The sequence below is a fragment of the Castor canadensis genome, chromosome 12 (assembly GCF_047511655.1).
Source record: "Castor canadensis chromosome 12, mCasCan1.hap1v2, whole genome shotgun sequence".
NCBI classification, from domain to species: Eukaryota; Metazoa; Chordata; class Mammalia; order Rodentia; family Castoridae; genus Castor; species Castor canadensis.
Genome location: NC_133397.1, coordinates 36789240 through 36811676, shown reverse-complemented (window position 1 = coordinate 36811676; position 22437 = coordinate 36789240). Strand labels below are relative to the sequence as shown.

Sequence of the window (22437 nt, the reverse complement as noted above, 5' to 3'; positions counted from 1 at the left end):
TGGGCCTGTGCACATCCATATCCACAAGTATAGATTCAAGTGCATCAGTATGAAGGTTTATGGCTGTTTTATGTCTTTGACTACAACAATGAACACATCTGGGGGTGTCTGCTTCTGTGTATATGTCTGAGTCTAATGATAATAACTGTTGGCATTTATTGTGTGCTTTTGAGTATTCCCATGGACACACACACAGTGAATAACCGAGTTCATATCCAGCCACAAATGCCAGCAAATACCCGTGATTGTGGCCATTGCCTCAGCCTGCCCAGGGTGACCACCTTCGTGAGTGAGCTGTGTGAATTGAGGACTCACACCCTGGGCCGCCTGCCCACAGCACAGAGGTAGGGCAGGGAGCGATACCCACCACCCTGCCTTCTCCTTGAGACTGTTCTGCTTTGAATTGCCTGCAGAGTCTGTCCTCCAGTAGGAAAGGGCACAAGAGATTTCTGAATCAGAGCCCACCAATTACAGTCTTCCTTTCATCTCCTGAAGCTTGGTCTTGCCTTGGCCCAAGCTAAGTGCCTCTTCTTCAGAGTCCTTGAACTCAGAAGGATTCCTGCTGGGTGCACCATCTTTTCAGTGTGCACATTTTTTGGGGAGGGTTGTTTTGGTTTTTGTTTTTCTCTTTTTCTTCTGAGTGGCATCTGACTCACTGTGCATCCTCCCTGGGAAGGACAAAGTCTAAACCACCAAGAGAGTGAATTCCTCCTGTGGATGAAACCTCCAACATCATACACATTTTGCCTCCTTTGGTTCCATTATTCAATACAGTACCATTTCGACCCAAGCATTGTATGCACATATGAATAATAAAACAATAAAAAATTTTTAAAAATACAGTAACATTTCAAGCATAAAAGGATGATATCTGAAAATTTATGAATGTGGTTTTTTCCTTCATGAGGACCCCATCACCTTCACCTTCATTGGCCTGGGGAACCCATCTCTGCATAGAGACTGGGATTTAATATAGTCAGAAGAAAAAAAAAAAGTGGTAATGTTTGGCATCTGACTTGCAAAATAGGATTATGCCACAAGTCAAAAGTCTGCTAAACCAGGCTGCTCTCTTGAGAGCATTTTTTCTGGATTCCTGCATCTGTCTTGGGCAGGGACCATGAAGTTTTATGTAATAGATGCCCAGGCCAGAAGACGAAGAATTTTGGTCCTTTCCTTCCCACCCAGGGGGATGGTGGGAAGGGGACTAGGACAAAAGCAAATAAGGGGAGCCAAGTAATCACATCTGGCCTGCTTGCCCCTCCCGAGAGACAGGGAGCCGTTGTTCCTGACTCCCCTTGGAATTCTGGGAAGAAGCAGCCTCCCAGGCTGCTCCAAACCACCTTGGACTCTGCCTATAGCAACAAGGCTCCAGAGTAAGGCAGAGCAGCCCCAGAAATCCAGCTTTCACAAGCCAGCTTTGGCTCCCATGGGGCCTGGCTGCTGAGCTGTGAGCCAGCAGGCCTGCCGGGAAACATAGGCACAACAAGGTGACTGCACAGGAGAGGAGGAGTCCAGGTTCAGTGAGGCTTTGACCAGCCCAGGAGGAACTGGACCGTGAGTTACATAAACTTAGCTTCAAGTACAATCAGTGACCAGGGGAGAGATGGCCCTTGCTGGGATATCAGCCAACACACACTCAGAGATCCAAACTCCTTCCTCCTGCCAGATGTCACACAGCTGCCCTTGTCTGTCCACACACCCTAATACCATCTTAGTGAGAAGGTAACTTGAGACTTGAGCACTTTTGTGTAAGAGAAATTAAGACTGCTTAACAAGACAGGCTACACAGTCTGGTCCCATGACGTTTAAATAAAGTTCAGCATTTTGTTGTTTTTCTCACTAACCATCTTGTAGGGGTTGGGAGAAAGTTATAGACTAATAAATAAATGAGGAAATTTCTTTTTTTTTCTGCACAGATGAATTGAAGTGTGAATTAAATTTTCAACTCTGTAACACACACAAAAATAAAGGACCCACTACTGCCCCCACTGAAATGAACTGGCCTTTCCAGCTAAAGACAAATGACCCCAATGAAGGACAAGTCCTGACCTTTTGTACCCCAAACTGCCTTCTCCATGGGGGAGCAGTTACCCTTCAACCCAAGTGTTCACATAAGGCCTTGTGATCTGGCCACTTTCCTCTTGGCTAATCTGTGCTTTTGAGGGGGAAGAGGGGAGACAATTTTTCATTCTCTTTCCAAGCCTTTCTCATCCTGGGCATTTTGGGTCCCTCCACCTTCCTGCTCAAGAAGTGGGAATGTGAGGTGAGAATAGAGTGAAAAACTGGTCAGAGGTCCTAAGCATTGTGTCTGGGCAGGATGGAGATGAGCGCAGGCAGAGAGCAATGCTGCCCCCTGCTGGTGAAACTAGGAGAAACAGCACGTGTTGGCAAAAAAAAAAAGGTTCCATTCACCTTGGAAACTTCATGGTGGCATTTTGCACTTGAATGACCCACGTTCTCTTTTCCAAATCAGCTTCTCATCTATTTCCTGACTTGGTCATCTGGTATGCAGGCTGGATCAAGACCATCATCCCGACATGATCCTATATCTTAAAGACCCAAAAAAACTCTACTCAAAAGCTCCTAGACACCATCAATAGCTATAGCAAGGTAGCAGGATATAAAATCAACATAGAAAAATCATTAGCATTTCTATACACTAATAATGAACAAACTGAAAAAGAATATATGAAAACAATTCCATTTAAAATAGCCTCAAAAAAACCAAATACCTAGGTGTAAACATAACAAAAGATGTGAATGACCTCTACAAGGAAAACTACAAACTTCTGAAGAAAGAGATTGAGGAAAACTATAGAAAGTGGAGAGCTCCCCCCTGCTCATGGATTGGTAGAATCAACATAGTAAAAATGTCTATACTCCCAAAAGTAATCTACATGTTTAATGCAATTCCCATCAAAATCCCATTGACATTCATTAAAGAAATTGAAAAATCTATCGTTAAATTTATATGGAAACACAAGAGGCCACGAATAGCCAAGGCAATACTCAGTCAAAAGAACAATGCAGGGGGTATCACAATACCTGACTTCAAACTATATTACAAAGCAATAACAATAAAAACAGCATGGTACTGGCACAAAAACAGACATGAAGACCAGTGGAACAGAATAGAGGACCCAGATATGAAGCCACACAACTATAACCAACTTATCTTTGACAAAGGCACTAAAAATATACAATGGAGAAAAGACAGCCTCTTCAACAAAAACTGCTGGGAAAACTGGTTAGCAGTCTGCAAAAAACTGAAACGAGATCCATGTATATCACCCTATACGAATATTAACTCAAAATGGATCAAGGATCTTAATATCAGACCCCAAACTCTAAAGTTGATATAGGAAAGAGTAGGAAATACTCTGGAGTTAGTAGGTATAGGTAAGAACTTTCTCAACAAAACCCCAGCAGCACAGCAACTAAGAGATAGCATAGATAAATGGGATCTCATAAAGCTAAAAAGCTTCTGTTCATCAAAAGAAATGGTCTCTAAACTGAAGAGAACACCCACAGAGTGGGAGAAAATATTTGCCAGCTACACATCAGACAAAGGACTGATAACCAGAATATATAGGGAACTTAAAAAACTAAATTCTCCCAAAATTAATGAACCAATAAAGAAATGGGCAAGTGAACTAAACAGAACTTTCTCTAAAGAAGAAATTCAAATGGCCAAAAAACACGTGAAAAAATGCTCACCATCTCTAGCCATAAAGGAAATGCAAATTAAAACCACACTAAGATTCCACCTCACCCCTGTTAGAATAGCCATCATCAGCAACACCACCAACAACAGGTGTTGGCGAGGATGCAGGGAAAAAGGAACCCTCTTACACCGTTGGTGGGAATGTAAACTAGTACAACCACTCTGGAAAAAAATGTGGAGGCTACTTAAAAAGCTAAACATTGATCTACCATTTGATCCAGCGATACCACTCTTGGGGATATACCTGAAAGACTGTGACACAGGTTACTCCAGAGGCACCTGCACATCCATGTTTATTGCGGCACTATTCACAATAGCCAAGTTATGGAAATAGCCAAGATGCCTCACTACTGACGAATGGATTAAGAAAATGTGGTATCTATACACAATGGAATTTTATGCAGCCATGAAGAAGAATGAAATGTTATCATTCGCTGGTAAATGGATGGAATTGGAGAACATCATTTTGAGTGAGGTTAGCCTGGCCCAAAAGACCAAAAATCCTATGTTCTCCCTCACATGTGGACTTTAGATCAAGGGCAAACACAACAAGGGGATTGGACTTTGATCACATGATAAAAGCGAGAGCACACAAGGGAGATATGAGGATAGGTAGGACACCTAAAAAACTAGATAGCATTTGTTGCCCTCAGTGCAGAGAAACTAAAGCAGACACTTTAAAGCAATTGAGGCCAAAAGGAGAAGGGGACCAGGAACTAGAGAAAAGGTTAGTTCAAGAAGAATTAACCTAGAAGGTAACACACGTGCACAGGAAATCAATGCGAGTCAACTCCTTGTATAGCTATCCTTATCTCAGCTACCAAAAACCTTGGAATATATTGCTTATATTCTCTCTTCAACAAAATTAGAGATAAGGGCAAAATAGTTTCTGCCGGGTATTGAGGGGGTGGGGGGGGAGAGGCAGGGGGTGGGGGGAGTAAGGGAGGGGGTGGGGGAAAGGGGGAGAAATGACCCAAACATTGTATGCACATATGAATTTAAAAAAAAAGACCATCATCCCATCTTTTGGAAGTTTTATAACTTTATTTGACCATCAGCGGTTAGTTCTTATCCCCATTTGACTGTGTAGATTTTGGAAAGTGATAACAAGGACCTAGGTCACCAAAGTATAGGACTCACTTAGTGAATCTTCAGCCTCATTATACTTCCTGGACAGGCGCACATGGATGTGAGAGGGAGCATCCCTATTCCTTTGGCGCAGACAACTTTGTTGAGCCTGGTATCAGTGGGCCCATCTGGAGTCCCATCTCCTTCAAGGCAAATTCCCAGCTCTCTCTTGGGGGCACGCTTCTTGATGCCCAGTCCGTGGATGCACTTGTGAATATTGATGGTGTATTCTTTGGTCATCACCTTGTCAATGGCCGAACAGTTCATCCTCTTGTTCCCCTTCTTCTCAGGAGCCATCTGCCCAGCTAGGTTGGAAAGGCCTCCTCCCATTTTATGAACAAGGAAATTGATCACCAAGAAAGAGCAGCATGCGATCTGAGATCACATGACAAGATGGCATGAAAGTAATGCTAGTCAGTCATCTGCCTCCCAGCCAAGAGCTGTGTCCCTCCTCAGTGCTCAGAATAGGGTTCCCCTATAAACAAGGCTTATGAGGCCATGAACATTCAGGGAAGTGGTATGAGGGGACAATGGGCATATACCCCGTCAGACTGGGACCCGGGCCCTGAAGTTGCCTTGGGGCATGACACAAGTACACACACTGTGACTATTTCTTAAGGATTCATGCTCAATACAAACAAACAGGACATTTCAGCTGCGTCAGCACCATTTTCTGAAATGTAACAAGGGCAGGCTGGCTGCCAGAAATATCCTGAACAAAACCTGTCCTGATACATGGAGTCTTCCACAGTCTAGAGGACTCACCACTTTAGTGTCCCACTTTGGTCCCTGTTCAGAGTTCTCAGTCTAATGGACCATCTAGCTCCCCAGTCTCCAGAATGGATTCTTACAACCTTGTGGGCTGAACTCCCCAAGTCACAGGCTGTCCCTGAGAAGTGCCCAGATTCCTCACACTCATACCCTGGGACACCTTTACCTTGGGCCAATGGACAGGTCATCCAGACAGTGAGCAAGGTTTGCTCCCCCCATCCATTCTGGGTGCCCAGGGCCAAGTCAGTTCCCCAAACTCCCTTCCCAGCAGGAAGGGTCCACTTTCAGAAGCTGGTCCTTCTCACCCTGCTTATTCTGCCTCACATAACTGCCAGCTGGTAACAGATGACAGTTTGGAGCCCAGGTGGGGGTCTGAGGCTGATGGTCCTCCCAAGGCACCATCCTCAGTAGCCACAGCACCCTTGGCTCCATCTCTTACTTGCATCACTAATGACAGCATCCGAGGAGAATGAAAGCAAACCATGAAGCCATGAAAAATGAGTGAAGAAAAAGATGGGCTGATCTCAGAAAAAGCAATGACTCCCCAGACTTAAATAAGATTATACTGGGAAAATCATGGCTTCATAAAAAGCTGAAATTCTGCATATCAAAAATATCCCAACATTAGCTGGGCATGGTGGTATCCTCTGTAATCCCAGTACTCGGGAAGCTGAGGTAAGAGGATGGCCTGCCTGGGCTACATAGGGAGACCCTGTCTTAAAGAAAAAAAAAAAAAAAAATCCCAACATTTTAGGCAGGTAGGATTCAGGGGGAAAGTTTTTGCTACCAAGGGTAATACCCTTAACAAGCAATTTCATGAATTATCTTCTGTCTTTAATGTCCTTACTGTTGGTCTGTCTGTTTATATATTAAGCACAAAAAAATACTTATTTTGAATCTTTTAAATTTCAAACCTGTCAGTGTATTGTCTATTAAATTAAAAATGGCATTTAAAATATAAATGAAATAAATATTTTAATTTTTATTAAAATAAAATAAAATAAGTTAAAATAAATATTTTAATTTATTCTAAGTGAACAGCTAGTGAATGAAAACATAATACCAAAAAAAGAAAAATCCGAAATGGAATTTTCTGCCACACCCCTCAGCCCAGAGACTAGGGAAAGGTATTACTGTAAAGGTGACTGTGTCCTCACCAGCCACTGTCTTCTCCTTCTGCTTGGCTATCTCACTTACAAGCACCAGCTTCCCAAAGTTCCCTACACCCTCCTCCACTTCCTCTTCGCCATCACCACCTTCCCCATCACTACCTGCTGTCCCACGGGTTCTGGTGACCTCCATGCTAAGGGCAGGAAGATGCCTAGAGGAGCTGCCCACACTAGAAGCTGAACAAGGCTTCTATACAGGGCCTCTATTCTGAGCACTAAGAAGGGGACACAGCCCTTGGCTGAAGAACAGACAACGCTTTTTATTCCAACATCAAACCTCAGGCCAAGTCCACCAGGAGCAGCAGCTGCTCTTGACATGGCTCTAGTGTGGACTGGGAAGACTTAAAGTTCCACCGCTGTTGGTTTTTGGTGAGAACCTAGAAGGACTGAATTCCAGCCTAGGCCTAGGTCCATGCATGAGTCTAATATATAAAAATATCCAGCTCCCAAAGAAGTTGATTTCCCAAATGGCAGGTGCAGCCTGGGTACGTGCATGGATAGGGACAGGTTGTGGCCCGGCGAGGATGTCCTGTAGTCAGGCAGAGAATGATCGGGCCATCTCTTCTTCTGGGACACCCAGGACTCGGGACATTCCTCTTTGCCTCCTGGTTCTTCCAGCCCAGGTCTTCGCTTGGCCAAAACAGTCTGGAGTACAGAAAAAGAGTCCCTTCTCTGCCCAAGGCCCTCCCAGCTGGGCCCTCCACATGGGGGAGCAATGCTCGGCTTTTCCCGCTGTGTTTCGGGCACTGTGGGTGAGAGACGATCCAGGATCGTGTTAAAGCCACAGCGAGACCCCAGGTTGCCCAGCAGAGGTCCTGCGGCTGACCCTGCCCAAGCACCAGACCAGGGGAACCCTCTGGGGTAGCGCCACAGCGCCACCGTGCGGTCGAAGGCTGTCTGCGCCGCCAAGCACCTCCTAACCACAGGGGCAAAGAAACCTTAACTAGTTCTGGGGCCCTCCCTCCATCCCAGTACAGCCCACTCCCGATGCACTGAAGTGCAACTATCAAGCTGAGGTCACAGCCAAACACCTAGAAAGGTCCGGGCTTCTGTATCAGGCGGATTTTGTCACTCCCATCTCTGTTTCGCTTGTATCTGAGCTTGGGCAACTCTGTAAGCTTATTGAGCCCAAAGTGTGCTGTCTTCAAAATGGGAGGCATGAAAAGCGTTGAAGAACACATCGGGTAATAAAGACAGTAGCACAGCAGCCGGCTCATTGCAGGTGTTCAGGAAGCAATGGTTTCCTCGCCCTTCTGTCTGCTGCCTGAGAAACCCAGAGTCCTCAGAGGCAAGGCTGAGGGACAATCAAAAACCCAAACGCAAGAAAACTCTTCTACTTCAACTCCCTTAAGAAACTGCTCCTGGCAACTTCAGGGTTTCTAGCTAGCTCCTTTGGAACCCCTTCAGGTTAGGGAGAAAGTCACCCTGGTTTGCAGGGACCAAAGGATTCCCTCCACCCCACCCCACCCACCACCCTTCCGGTGCATGAGGTCATCAGTGCTAAAACGGGGTAAGTTGGTCACCAATCTTTAGGACCTCTACTCAAGCCCTAGCTCTAAGACTTCCTAAGTGTCATTAACAGAACCTCTAGGGCTGCAGCCCGGGGACCTGCCTGGTCCCAAGCTCACCAGGTGATTCTCACAAACACCAGTGTTTATGAGCCATGGCTCCAACATTCTCCACTGGTGGTTTCTCACCAGCATCCAGGGTGAGCCATACTCCTCATCTAGACAGAAAGCCACCTGAGGTGAGGAATGGCACATCTCCAGACCTTGGGAGGATGCCAAAAAAACTTTCTGAACAGCAGGCACCACGCTCCATCTGCAAAGCCCTCCTGTGACTGGACATTCGTTCTTCACTTTATCATCCTTCTACCCACTCATTAAACATGTGCTGTGCAGCTACTGCTTGGCCCCATGGGAGTGTCCATCCTAGTGATGGCAGATAAACCATACCACCCATCTAAACACAACCATTTTAGATAGCCACAAGTAGAATAAGCAGGAGCCAAACAGGTCGATGTAGCGGAGAGAGACTGTGCTTAGTAGCATCTCTAGGGAGATGATACTCGGCTGAGACCTGAGAGTTGCACAGCCAGTCACCCTAAGACTTGGGAGATCTGGCCATTGCAAAGGTCTTAAGGCAGAAACAGGGAGGAGAAAGATTAAGAGTGGCTGGAGCATAGCGAGCCAGGACAGGGTGGCAAGCATTGAGGTTGGGGTCAGTCTTGCTAACTTTTTGCAGGGGCTGGCCTCACACTGCAACTCTCCCAATCTCTCATTAGAAAATCAAAGACTATACTTTCAGGGATCATTTCTATAGTTCATTACTAGAGAAGTTTCTCTGATCGTGTAGAGTATTGGAAACCACAAGAAGGCATGACGTAAGCAGGGGCCAGTTCAAACACATGGGACCTTTCAGATCGCTGCAGTACTTCGCATTTTATTCTGTATGCAAGTAAAAGCCTTGAAATGACAGGATCTGATTTGTGTTATTAAAGCTTCATTTGGGCTTCTGTGTGGACAAGGGAGTGAGGAAGGGTAGGAGGTGGAAGCAGGGAGCCAGTTAAGAGTATGGTGAGTGCTGGGCACTGGAGGCTCAGGCTGTAACCCTAGCTACTTGACAGGCTGAGATCGGGAGAATTGAGGTTTGAGGCCAGCCCAGGCAAACAGTTCGTGTGACCCCCCCATCTCCAAAATAACCAGAGCAAAATGGACTGGAGGCATGGTAGAATGTCTGCTTTGCAAGCTCAAAGCCCTGACAAACCCTAGTCCCACAAAAAAAAGAAAAAAAAAAGCCAACTGCAGTGGTCCAGGTAGAACAACAGGAACTACAGTGAGGAGAAGTGCAAGAACACTCATTGAGGGGAGACCAGGACTTGCTGATGGAGTCAATGTGTGGGGATTGGGAGGATGGAAGGGTACAGTGAAAGCATTTTCTAGACTTTTCAGTTACAACCCAGATGCCTGGATGAAAAGACCATTTCCTGGAAAGATTAAGACTAGGGCAGGTTTGGGAAAGGTAAAAAGCAAGTGTCATGTTTTGGATGGGTCACTTTGTAGCTGAGAGGGCAAGTGTGCTCTTGGAGAGTGCTGGCTGTGTACAAAGGCACAGGGGAGGATACACTAGCTTATCCCCAGTCCAATTTAACAGATTGAAACTTGAAGTAATGTTTAGTTTAGGCAGAAAGGATGCTGCCTTTTTCTTCAGAAAGGAATTCTCATTAAGAATTATTTTTCATTTTTGGTAGTACTGGGGTTTGAACTCAGGGCCTCTAACTTGCTAAGCAGGTGCTCTGCCACTTTTGGGGGTGTTCAAAAGAGGGTCCCCAGCCCTTTTCTGTTTTAGTTATTTTCCAGGTACAGCATTTTTGCTCAGGCTAGCCTTGGACCCTGATCCTCCTACCTACGCCTCCCTTATAGCTGGGATCATAGGCGTACACTACTACACCCTACTTACTGACTGAAATGGGGTCAGTCTTGCTAACTTTTTGCAGGGGCTGGCCTCACACTACAACTCTCCCAATCTCTCTTTAGAAAATTTGAAAATCAAAGAGTATACTTGCAGGGATCATTTCTATAGTTCATTACTAGAGAAGTTTCTCTGATCTTGTAGAGTACTGGAAACCACAAAGAGGAGGTATGATGTTCTTGCCTGAGGGTGAAGCTGGCTATTGGCACTGCTGTGTTGCAGCTGCCATTTGCCATTGATGATCGTTCTTCTCCTTTATAGGAGCAAGAGGATGAGGACATCATCTGAGTGGTCTCCTTTATGAAAGAAAGAAAGAGAGAAAGAAAAGAAAGAAAGAGAGAGAAAAGGAGAGAAAGAAAGAAAGCAAGCAAGAAAGAAAGAAAGAAGGGGAGGAGGGAGGGAATAAGAAAATTTGAAAATCAGTCATCAAACTAAAATGCCACGTGGTACTGTGACAGCCACACTCACCGAGACCCATTTTGGCTACAAACAATTCAAGCCTAACTGGCTTACTACAAAATGGCAATATTTTTGGCTCACAATCAAAAAGTACATGGGTGAAGCTGGTCTTAAGCATCAGAGACTCAGGGTCTGGGGGTGTAGCTCAGTGGTAAAGCGTGTGCTTTGCATACACAAAGCCCTGGATTCAATCCCCAGCACTAAAAAGAAGAAAAAGAAAAATCAGAGCATCAGACACCCTCAGATGTCCCTGTCTCTTGCCCCGCTTCTCTCTAAAGGTAGCCTATATTCTCCCAGCCCTCTCTTCTCCTAGGTCCATATTCCTTGGAAGTTTCAACTGGTAGCCACTATGAGTGACTTATTGTTAGAAGAGAGGGCATGAAAGCAGCTCCCTGCCAGCCTCAGCGTAGGTGATATCTAAGGGTGGGTGGGAGTCCTTGTAGTTCGCTGCGATGCCTCTTGGTGCAGCAGGGCAACCACTGTCTTCTCCCCAGATCTTTTCTAAGAGGGATGTGTGCAGGAAGCAATGAAGAAAGGACCCACTGTGGTTGGAGTTCCAGGCACCAAGGTAGTTGTGCTTGGGCTAGAAAAAAGAATTCTGTTGGCAAGCTTGGAGACAAAAGAACTATGAGGAAAACGTGCATTCGATGGCCACGTCTGCATGGCCTTTGCAGGACAGTTTGCTGATGCGAGAGGAGGATAAACAGACCCTGGGTGGATGCCAGAGTCATGAATTTACAGCTAAGGACCCAGTCCCAGTCACGGTAGCGTGCATAACTCACTTCATAGCAACTTGAAAGCAGAAATACACTCAGAGCAGTGGATGAACACCTTTTCAATACGTTTTGATGATGCTACTATCCCAAGATTATAACTGACAGATCCATCCAGTACATATCATGTTTGGAAAGCAAATGCCATAGGCCAAAGGACTAGAACTGTTGGAGAATTTCTAGAAAGAATTCCACAGAGGATGCCATAGCAAACAACAATGAAGCTATCAAATTAACAATAAGAGATTCACTAGGAAGTTATCTGATCTGGTAGGGAAATGTTGAAATCAACTTTTGAGAATGTTTGGTGCCAAAGCAATTGAATTACAAGTAACTGAAGTAGGAAAGGAAAAAGAAGAAGCAAAGAAGAAAAATCAAAAAAGATTGCTTAATTCTTAGGCTAAGCATGGGAGCTCCCTCCTTGGAATTACTTAGCGTGGTTTTAGAGGAAATAAGGTAGTTTGAGCATTGCATTTGATTCTTTGAGAAAGTCAGCTTGGTGGCTGTCTTCGGTCACACATAGGTTAATGTGAAGACTTTCTTGGAAAGCAGATTCCAGCAATTGTTGAGGCAGTCACAATTCCATATAAGTCTGAGACTAGACCTTGTAACTTGTCCAGTGTGTTGCTTTTCTTCACATAAGCAAATTTATGAAAAGCTTGAAAATTTTTTTTAATTAGTAATTTCATGAAATTTGAGTATTCACTGTCAGTTAAGAAGGTAGCTATTCCAAAATAAACTGAATACTGAGGGGAGGGAGGGGTTTCTAGTCCCCTGGATCGTTTTTTTTTGTTTTCGCTTTTAGTGGCACTGTGGGGTTTGAACTCTGGGCCTGCCCTGGATCTTTAAGTCAGGGTTGTGGGATAAGGCACAGAACCACAAACCAGAAAGTTATCTTACTCACCAGGCCTTTGCAGAGCAAAGGCAAAACCAGCTGCCTGCCTGTACTCCTATGGGGTGATTCAACCCAGCAATTAGAGATAATTCAGTTTTACTGTTTAAGCTAAAAAGAAGAAAAAAGATTAATAGGCTAGAAGTTGGGCATGGGAGCTCAAGCCTGTAATCCTAGATACTTGGGAGACTGAGATTGGAGACAAAGAGGATGGAGTTTTGAAGCCAGTCCTAGCAAAAAGTTCACAAGATCCCATGTCAACCAAAAGCCATTGGTTGAGATGGTGTGCACCTGTTATCCCAGTGACAGTGGGAGGCATAAAATAGGATCATGGTCCAGACCAGCCGAGAAAATAAAATGGAGACCCTATCTCCAAAATAACCAGAGCTAAAAGGGTAGAGGGCATGGCTCAAGCAGTACAGTGTCTGCCTACTATCATCAAAAAAAAAAAAATTAAGAAAAGTTCAAATAGGACAATAATAATCAGTTAAATAAAATTAAAGATAGTTTCAAGATGACTTTAAACATTGTAAGATTAAGATAAAGCTGAAATAGGTGTCAGAAGTCCCAGCAGCGAGGAGTCAGAGACAGGAGGATCCAGAGTTCCAGGCCATCCTGAGCTACACAGCAATTCTGTCTCAAATAAAGAATAAGAAAAAGAAAAAAGAAATAGTATGTAGGGGCAATAAGGAATGAGGAGGAGCTGTACCTGCACTTTGAAAGAATCTTCAGAACATACTGTTAGTGAGATCAACATGAACAAAACAAAACAGGAGGATGCAGCATACAAACACATATTTCCTTATACTTCTCAGATAGACAATGGTTACCAAGAGAGGGAAGGAGGAAGTCAGGTTGAGGAGGCAAGGCTATAACTAGACTTCTCTGAATTAAATTAAACTTGCTTCATAGTTCTTACATTGGAAGCAAGTAAATATTTTAGATAAATAAGCCAAAATTGTAAAAATAAAAGTAATCCCCAAAAATGTAAAACAAACTGAATCAAACGACGCTCACTGTATAGTTGGTAACATAGCCATATGTAGAAAAATTACTTTTATTTCAAAACTGTATTTTGCATACTGTATGTTAAATATAAACTAAGGACAAAAATTTACCACAAAGGAATCTTAAACTACATTCAACGATCTTACTCTTAGAAATAACATTGATGCTGAGTGTGATGGCAACTTCTGCAGCCCCAGCACACGGGAGGCTAAAGAAGGAAGATCCCAAGTCCAAGTTCAGTTGGGGCTACACAGAGTTCAAGACTAGCCTGGGCTACATAGTGAGATGCTGTCTCAAAAAGGGAAGGAAGGAAAGAAGGAAGGAAGGAAGGAAGGGAGGAAGGAAGGAAGGAATTGTTTTGAAACTATTATACAGGTGTATCTGTGTAATTATACAAAAATTATAAAGAACTACTATTTTCAGGAAAAGAAAAAAAGAAATTGAAATATAAAATAATAGGTATAAACTTGAAGTGGAAATATTACTATAAACCCAGTCTCTCTCTCTCTCTCTCTCTCTCTCTCTCTCTCTCTCTCTCTCTCTTTCTCTCTCTTTCTCTCTCTCTCATCCAGGATGGTCTTCCTGATCCTCCTGCGTCTCCCTCTAGCATTCTGGGACTATAGGCATGCACCATTACACCTGGCTCTCTTTTTAAAAAGACATGGATTTCCTACTTCTGTTCATTGAAAAGGTCTAAATGATATGGCAAGCATGGAGTGTCAATAAGAAACTCTAGCACACAAATTGTGATCTCTACATCACATTTCCTGACAAAAGGAGTCAGACTCCTAGAAGAAATAGCTGATTCCAAGTTTGAAGAAGGAAATGTACAAAATATTTGGGAATATCTTGTAATGCCAGAAACAAGGAGACTATCAAAGACTCAAGATCATGTCAGAAATAGCCAGGAGCCAAACTGATGAGACTTTTGTTGGCCTAACATGGAAAAAGGAAGCAGCAACAATGATAATGGGGTCAATTAATCAATCCTAACACTTACACACCCAACCACTAAACTGCAAATTACATTAAGCTGAAAGAGATAGAAGTAAAAGGAGATATAGAAAAAAATCTACTATTGTTGATCATTTTCATACCCTCCACTCAATGACAGAACAAATAGGCAGGAAATCAATGATACAGAAGATCTGAACAACACTATAGGTCATCTTGATAAAAATTGACCTTGAAAGCTAGGTGTGGTGGTGCACATGGGTAATCCCAGTTCTCAGGAGGCTGAGGCAGGAGGATCATAAGTTTGAGGCCAGCCTGAGTTATATAGTGAGAACTTGTCCCAAAAAAAAGATAATGTTGGTTAAATTCTCTGTCTGACAACAGCACAGTTTGTCTTCTTTTCAAGTTCATTGGAACATTTATGAAGATTCACATCCTGGGGTGTAGAACAAGTCCAGAAAAACTATAAGGATTCAAAGGAGCTCTGAAGGCAATGGACTTAAACTGAAAAGCAATAACAGATATCTGGAAGATCCTCACATATCTAGAACTAGGTTACAAGTTTCCAAATAACCCATGGATCAGAGAGGAAAACAGAAAGTATTTTAAATTGCAAGTAAAGGAAAACACAAAGTATTTGTGGGAGGCAGTGAAAGTAAGAGAGGAAAATGATAGCTCTAACATGCCTGTGTTAGGAAAGAAGAAAGATGTCAGATTGATTTCTTCAGCTTCTGCCTCTTTCCTTTCCTTTCCTCTTTCTTTTTTGTTTTTTTTTTTTTGATGCAGGGTCTCACTATATAGGCCCACTCTGGCCTGAAACTCACCAAGTAGCATCAATGCTAAGTAATGCCTAATGCTGAGTAGCCTAATCCTCCTGCCTCAGTCCCCCCAGTGCTGGAATTATGGGGTTGTACCACTACACTTGACTCTCAATGTTAATTTCATCAAATTGATTCATACTGTTGTGCAAGTCTTCTATATCCTTGAGTTTCCATCTGAAGCTATAAAAAGAATAGAAAGTTAAATATAATAAATTTAAGAGATAGGAGAAATACAGTCATGCACCACAAAACAATGTTTCAATGACAGACCACATATACAAGCGTGATCCCACACGGTTACAACGGAGCTGAAACTTTCCTATCACCTGGTGACGTCATAGCAGTCAATGTCACAGTGTGATGCTTTGCTCACATGTTTGTCGTGATGCTGGAATGGAAACCTATTGCCCTGCCAGTTTCCAATTGGTTCTCTGGAGAGCCCTGGCTAATATGCTGGGAGAAATTATTTATAAGACATATATCCAATAGAAGAACTCTGTCTAGAATATTCCAAACTCATACAACTCAATAATTTGAAAAGACAAGAACCCAATTTAAAAAATGGGCAAAAGATTTAAATACACACTTCACCAAAGATGACAAATGAACATCTAATAAGCCCATGAAAAATTACTCAACATTAATAATGCAATTAATTGTATATTAACCATAACTCCAAAAAATTATAAAACTAAAAATTAATTGGTTGCTGAGTGTGGCAGCACTCAAAAGATGAAGGCAGGAGGATTGTGAATTGAAAGAGGTGTGGGCTATATAGTGAGAGCCTGTCTCAAAGAAGAAGAGAAAAAAACACCTAATGGTTAACTGTTAGGGTTTGAATGTGAGATGTCCCCTCCAGGCTTGCATTTTGAATACTTGGTCTGCAGCTGGTGGTGCTATTTTGAGAGGTTCTGGAAACTTTAAGAGATGGGGCCTAGCTGGAAGAATTAGGGCACTGGGGTCACCACCATGAAGGTTGTACCTGTTCCCCAGTCCCTAGCTCGCTCTCTGCTTCCTGTCCACCATGAAGTCAAGAAGCTCCCTCCACCACTTGCCCCCACTGCCATGGGCCCCGAATCGATGAAGCCAAGAACTATGGACTGAAACCTCTAAACCAAGGACTAATTTTTTTTTCCTCTCTTAAGGTGTTTCTCTTAGGTATTTGGTCACAGTGATGCAAAATAACTAACACAGTTACCTTTGGAAACTGTGTAAAGCTTCAGCTTGTTGTTACAAAGATTAGTAGGAAAAAAAAAAAGAATCAAGCAATCATCCAGTGTTTTCTATGTGAACTGTGCTTTAGGAAAACTAAATAGTTGATGAGAAAAAGGGTTTTTTGTTTCTTTTTTTAGACCCATAGTTGTAAGTATTGCAGAATTAGAAAACTATCATTGTGTAATCCTCAAAAAATTAATAGATCTAGACAAAGATCAATGGCTGCAGAAGCCCTTAGGTTAGAAGCTGGATAGATTAGGTTGACCACATTTGCTATTACGAATCATAATTAACATCACTGAGCCAGGCGTGGTGGGTCATACTTATAATCCCAGCACTTGGGAGGTAAAGGCAGAAGGATGCAAGTTCAAGGACAGCATGGGGCTACGTAAAGAGTTCAAGGCTAACCTGAGCTACTCAGCTCCCAGTACCACCTGGCATATGTATTTTTCAAGTAAATAAATCTGAATATTGCCTAGATGTAATTGTCACAGGAGATTGAAGAATATGCTTAAATACTTTAAGGATACACTTAGACAAATTCTGTAAGAAATTCTATAGGTAAAAGGAGGTAGGAGGAGAAAGAAGTAGTATAGATTGATTAAAAGAGACTTAAAAGATACATAAATCAAAAGAAAGTGCAGAACTTGTTTGGATCTTGATTTAGACATATCTTTGGGAGACATGGACATCTGAACACAGACGAGGTGTGAGATGAGGCTGAGGAATTATTGCTGCTCTTGTCAGGTGTAACCTTGATACTGTGGTCCAGTGAGTCACCCGCTGGATATCCCGACTACTGTATCTGCAAGATAAGTTAAACCCCATCTGGGATTTCCTTGAAAGTACCCCAGGGGCCAGGGCAAATATTGTGGGAAGGAGGGAGATGAAATAACTCTTTAAATGGTGACGGATCTGTGGGGGGTTATTTCTACTTTTACGTATGTTTGAGATTTTCTGCAAAAGAGAATTGGGGTTTGGTTTTCTTTTGCTTTGTTGAATTTTAAATGAGCTTGTTCATACAGATCACAGCCCTCTGGCTGAATTCTGACCCACTGTGAGGTCCACAGGATACTTGCTCCCTTTATCCATGCAGAGGCCACACACCCAAGGCATGGAGGGAGAATATGAGTGACTCAAGTCTCAGCTGGAGATTACAGGAGCATGGCAGGGACTGTGGCAAACCAAAGATGGCACAGACATCCAAAAGGGGACAGCCTATGCTGCCATGGAGGAGCAAGGGCCCCAAGTGCTCAGTCTTCTGATTTTTCATTAGAAACTAGAAATCCGGGCATTTCTGTGAAGTCATTCGTTTCTGTGAATTTTGCTCTATGTGTGGGCAAATTATTTTTTTAATGTAAACACTTTGCATAGTCAGTGCTGGAAAGCCAAACAAAACCTAACTGCAGGCTTGATTCGCTCCACAGAGCTGTTTTGTGGCCCCTGACATCACACCATGTAATGCATTATACAGACACACACTAATAACTGGTTGACATTCTTAGCAGCAGGGTCACACTGTTGGCACAACTGAGGTCGCACACAGCTGAAATCCCCAGATCTTTTACATGCAAACAACTGTCAAACCATGTCTTTCCACACGATGCACTCTGAACTGAACAGTCTTACAGCAAGCTCCATTAAATTGCATCTTGTCATTTGTCAAAGACATTTGGTTCCACTCCTCTAAATTCTAGTGAATCTGCACTCCTTTCAGCTTTGTGTCACCCACAACTTTGATGGGGGTCTCATCTAAGCTGTCTTCAAAGCTGACATGAGCCTGGGGTGCATCAGGTTCTCTTGCTGGGGACCTGGGACCGCTCAGCTATCATGCTAACCTTCCTTCTTAGCTTGTGTACCTTGTACTTGGTCATCTTATCTTCCTCCTTACATCATACACAGGTCCAATCCCCTAGTCCACTGACAATAATGTCATAGTACTTTCTGGTTTATAAAGCATTTCCCCCAATTTGATTTTTAACACCCACCACAACCCTAAAAAAACCAAACAGAAAAACCAACACCCTATCAACATCACTGTAAGATGTTGGACTACAGCCCACCCAAAGTCTGTTTGTTACCCACCAATAATTCTCCTGTTTGGATTTCTAAATTAAACAAAGAAAGAACTAGTTTTGCTTCCTTCCTTCCTACCCCACCATCTTACCAGAAAAAAAACAGTTCCCAAAGCCACCACTATTCCAGCAGTAACCAGGAGGGACAGAAACAATATTTAAGAAGAATGTTCTAACTGTAAGATTTGTCAGAAAATAGAATGGATTGCCTTGAGAGGAAATGAAATTCTGAGGCCAGAAGTTTTCAAATAAGGACTGAGGCTTTGTACAGCAGGATCTTCTTGTGAAGTTAGACAGAATGACTTATGTTTCACTTTCACTTATTCACGTTTGCCTGTGTAGGGAATCTGCCCAAAGAATGTAATCAGGTCCTAGTGGTCAGTATGTTAGTCAGCTTTCCATAGCTGTGACACAGTATCTGAGAAAGTCAACTTCAAGGAGGAAACTTTTTGGGGGGCTCTCAGTTTCAGAGGTTGCAGTCCATCATCGGCTGGCCCTGTTGCTTTGGATGGATGGCAAGGCAGCACATCATGGTCTCTGGAACATGGGGCAGAGGAAGTGAACAGGAAGCAACAGGGTGGAGGGAGAAGAAGGGAGGTGAGGGGGAGGGACTGCGGACAAGATACAGTCCCCAAGGGCACACCAGCAGTAAGATGCTTCCTTTAACTAGGCCCCACCTTCTAGTTTCCACCACCTTCCATTCAGCTATGAACCCATGAGTGAGTTAACAGATTTGAGCCTCAGGCTCCAATGACTTACCTAAAGCCCATCAGCTAGTAACCAATGGCCTTTGGGAGACATTTTTTTTTTCTTTATTATTGTGCTGGGTGGGGGAGTACATTGTGGCATTTACAGAAGTTTTTACAATGTATCAAATATACATTTGAATTCATCCCCTCCATGATCCCTCTCCTTTATCCCCCTCCCTTGGAGGACATTTTAGATACAACCATGTAGCGAGTAACCTCTGAAGGTTAGAAACACCTTTTTTTTTTGGTCAGTACTGGGGATTAAACTCAGGGCCTCACTATTGCAAGTGCTCTACCACTTGAGCCATGTCCCCAGTCCTTTTTGCTTTAGTTTGTTTTCAGATAGGCTCTCCCACTTTTGCCCTTGCCAGCCTCCTACATGGATCCTCCTACCTCTATCTCCCAAGAAGGTGGGATTACAGAGGTGCACCAAAATCCCCAGCCAAGTGTGATCAGTTTCATGTCTTGTACATTTTAAAATTAATTCCCTCTTAAAAAGAACTGTTCAGTAATTTTTTTTGGAAAATGCCAACCTTTTTTCCTTTGTTCGAAAATGAAAATAATCCATGCAATGGAATATTATTCAAAGAAATGAAGTGGTTATATGTTGAACATGCATGAATCTCGAAAATGTTATGGTAAGTGAAAAGCCTCACAAAAGACCACATGCTGTATTCCTATGAAAGTGCAAAATAGGGAACGCCATAGAGAAAATAGGTTAGTGGCTGCTTCAGGCTGGGAGGGGGAGAGTATGTGACCAGAGAATGGGGGGAGGGATAGGATTTTTTTGTTGAGGTGATGGAAATATTCAAAAACTGATTGTGGTGGTGGTTGCACATAGCTACAAATATACTAAAATCCACTGAGTCATACATTTGAAATGGGTGAATTATATGGTACACTACATCACAACCGAATTTTTTTAAAACATAAGAAAATAAGCAACCTTTTTTTTTCTCTAATGGATAGAGATCATGTTTGTTTGCAGGACTAGTCTTGATCTCAAAAAGGGAGCTCACCGCCATCCTACTGAGGATGAGTCCATGAGCCAAAAGTGGGGCCCCTGAGAGGATTAGGTGAGGTGAACGGACTTTCTCACACCCCAGTTGGTATGGGGTTTGTCCTTGATATGGGGATGGGGCAGGTGACCACCACCAAAGGACAGCACTGCTACTGAGGAGACAGACAAGAGCGCCATCCTCCATCCACCTTCTCTGCGCTTTCTAGATCTTGCTTTTCACCACTCTGAATGGTATTCCAGAATTTAACAACGATCATGTCTACAAAAACAGAAGAAAACTGCCCCCTTGACAGATCACGTCCAGGAGGCCTCCTACACCTCCTGGGGGTGTGGGGCAAGGCGCACCCAACCACGGGCGCACACCCCTCCCCCTTCCTCCCGTCCCCTGACAAATACCCCTGGGCCTGGGAGGACCCCAGGAGTCTTGACTCCAAACCCAGGCTGAGTCCCTGCTCCCCGGGAGGACGTCGGATCCGGGATTTCTGGCATGCCACTCGGTCAGACCAAGAAAACAGTCTCCTCTGGGGTCCAGAGTGACACCAGGGGCAAGGGAAAGGGAGGGGACTCCCGGGGGCGGGCGGGGTGCCTGGGGGTGGGGTGGGGAGGAGTCCACAGGCCAGGGGTCGGAGGCCGGAGGGAGGGGTCTTACTGCGCTGTCGCTCCCGTTGGAAAGCAGGGATGCAGGCCCCACCCCGCCCGCCCCACGTGCGGCCCCTCGCTGGGCCTCGGGCGCCACGCAAGGCGCGCTGGGCTGGCCTGGACCCCGCCCGGGACCCCGGCCTCGTCCCGGAACCTGGAGCTCGGGCTCGGTCCGCGGGGAGCCTCCGTAGTATGCGGTCCCCACGCCCCACCGGGGTCTCCGACCTAGGGAAGCGTCCCGGGACTTCGGGTCCGCATCCCCGAGACTGACCGAAGGCCGTTAAAGACCCTTCTAAGAAGAGGACTAGGAAGGTCAGTAGCGGACCTCCGGGTTCGAGCTCGGATGCTGCACGGTGGCTACAAGCTGCTGGGAAAACAAGTGCGAGGTTCTACAGCGAGCTGCTTCCTGGGGTTTGAGGCAGAGACAGGAACTAGAAGACTAAAGAGAGGCTAACTCCTTCCTCCAGCATGGAGATAAAATAGGGACGGAGTGTGCGGACATCCAAAAGGGTCATGCTCCAGGTGAGGCTCGAACTCACAACCTCGGCATTGCTCTGCATGTACTGCTGTATAAGTACCGCGCGCTAACCGATTGCGCCACTGGAGCTCCGCTGAGCGGGCCTCGCGAACGCTCTATCAGGGTTCACTCGCCCGGCGGCCTCCGCGGAGCATGCGCGGCCGGGCTCGCGGGCGCCGCTCGAACCCAGCGTCCTGCGACTGCGAGCGGAGCCCATGGCTGCGGCCCGGCGGCCGGGCTCGGCGACGGCCCGGAAGTCCTGCGAGGGTCCCTCTCGGGGATGCAGGGGCGTCAGCGTGGTGGAGCCTTGCGAGCCGCGTCCCGGGCAGCGCCAAAGGGGGAGCCTACGGCCAGGCCTCGGCGGCGTCCTCGGCGGGGCTTCGGCTGCCGAGGGCCAGGGCCACCGGCGGGCGGGCCTCGCGGCCGTGGTGACGCGGACCGAGGGGTGGGGCCGGGGCTTCGGGCCGCCGCTCGCGGTCCCGCTCTCCCAAGGCGCGAGGGGCCCGGAAGCCTTTGGTGACTGTGGCCCGCGCCTCCCGAACCCGGCTGCCCGGTCCGGCCCGGCCACAACATGGAGTCCCCCTGTGGGCCCGGGTCATCCGAGCGGGACTCGGGTCAGAAGGCGTGTCCCGAAGTCAAGGCAAGCCATAGGCTGCTTGCGTGTTTTGTTGGGCCACCAAGTGTTCAGTTTTAATTTTAAAATTAATTTTCAGCAGTTAAAAACAAAAGATCTCAGAAGTCATCTGAATAAATATGTTTCTTTTTTTAAAAAAACATTGTACTCAGGGTCGAATTGTGACTGGTCTAGGCCATAGCCATATGTGTCTTTGTGGTCCCTTCCCTTTTAAAATTAAACTTTACTACGACGGTATTAAAAAAAAAAAAGAATATAATCTAGGCTGAGTTTGTTGTGATACTATTGTATTCATGTCCACTTTTTCTCATTTCAAAAGAAATTAAAATATGAACATTTTTGTGGGTCCTAGGTGCTTGGCATACTTTACCTAACTGATAATTCCAGACTTCTATGTCCCATCATCCCCTCCACCCC

The 22437-nt window shown here is 44.8% G+C and overlaps 2 non-coding genes and 3 pseudogenes across 2 annotated transcripts; 3 read left to right on the top strand and 2 right to left on the bottom strand.

Annotated features, from left to right (window-relative positions):
• Nucleotides 1-4778: 4778 nt before the first annotated feature.
• Nucleotides 4779-5149, bottom strand: LOC109681229 (large ribosomal subunit protein eL31-like; annotated as a pseudogene).
• A 3934-nt stretch (nt 5150-9083) lies between these two features.
• LOC141415146 (small nucleolar RNA U3) lies at nt 9084-9187 on the top strand (annotated as a pseudogene).
• Nucleotides 9171-11894, top strand: LOC109681230 (proteasome subunit alpha type-7-like; annotated as a pseudogene).
• Nucleotides 10344-10556, top strand: LOC141415142 (small nucleolar RNA U3). The gene has a single exon (XR_012440157.1). It is a non-coding gene; the product is annotated as a small nucleolar RNA U3 (small nucleolar RNA).
• A 9489-nt stretch (nt 11895-21383) lies between the features above and the next one.
• Nucleotides 21384-21476, bottom strand: Trnai-uau (transfer RNA isoleucine (anticodon UAU)). Its single transcript is given in 2 exon segments — nt 21384-21419; nt 21439-21476. It is a non-coding gene; the product is annotated as a tRNA-Ile (tRNA).
• Between the last annotated feature and the right edge of the window lie 961 nt (nt 21477-22437).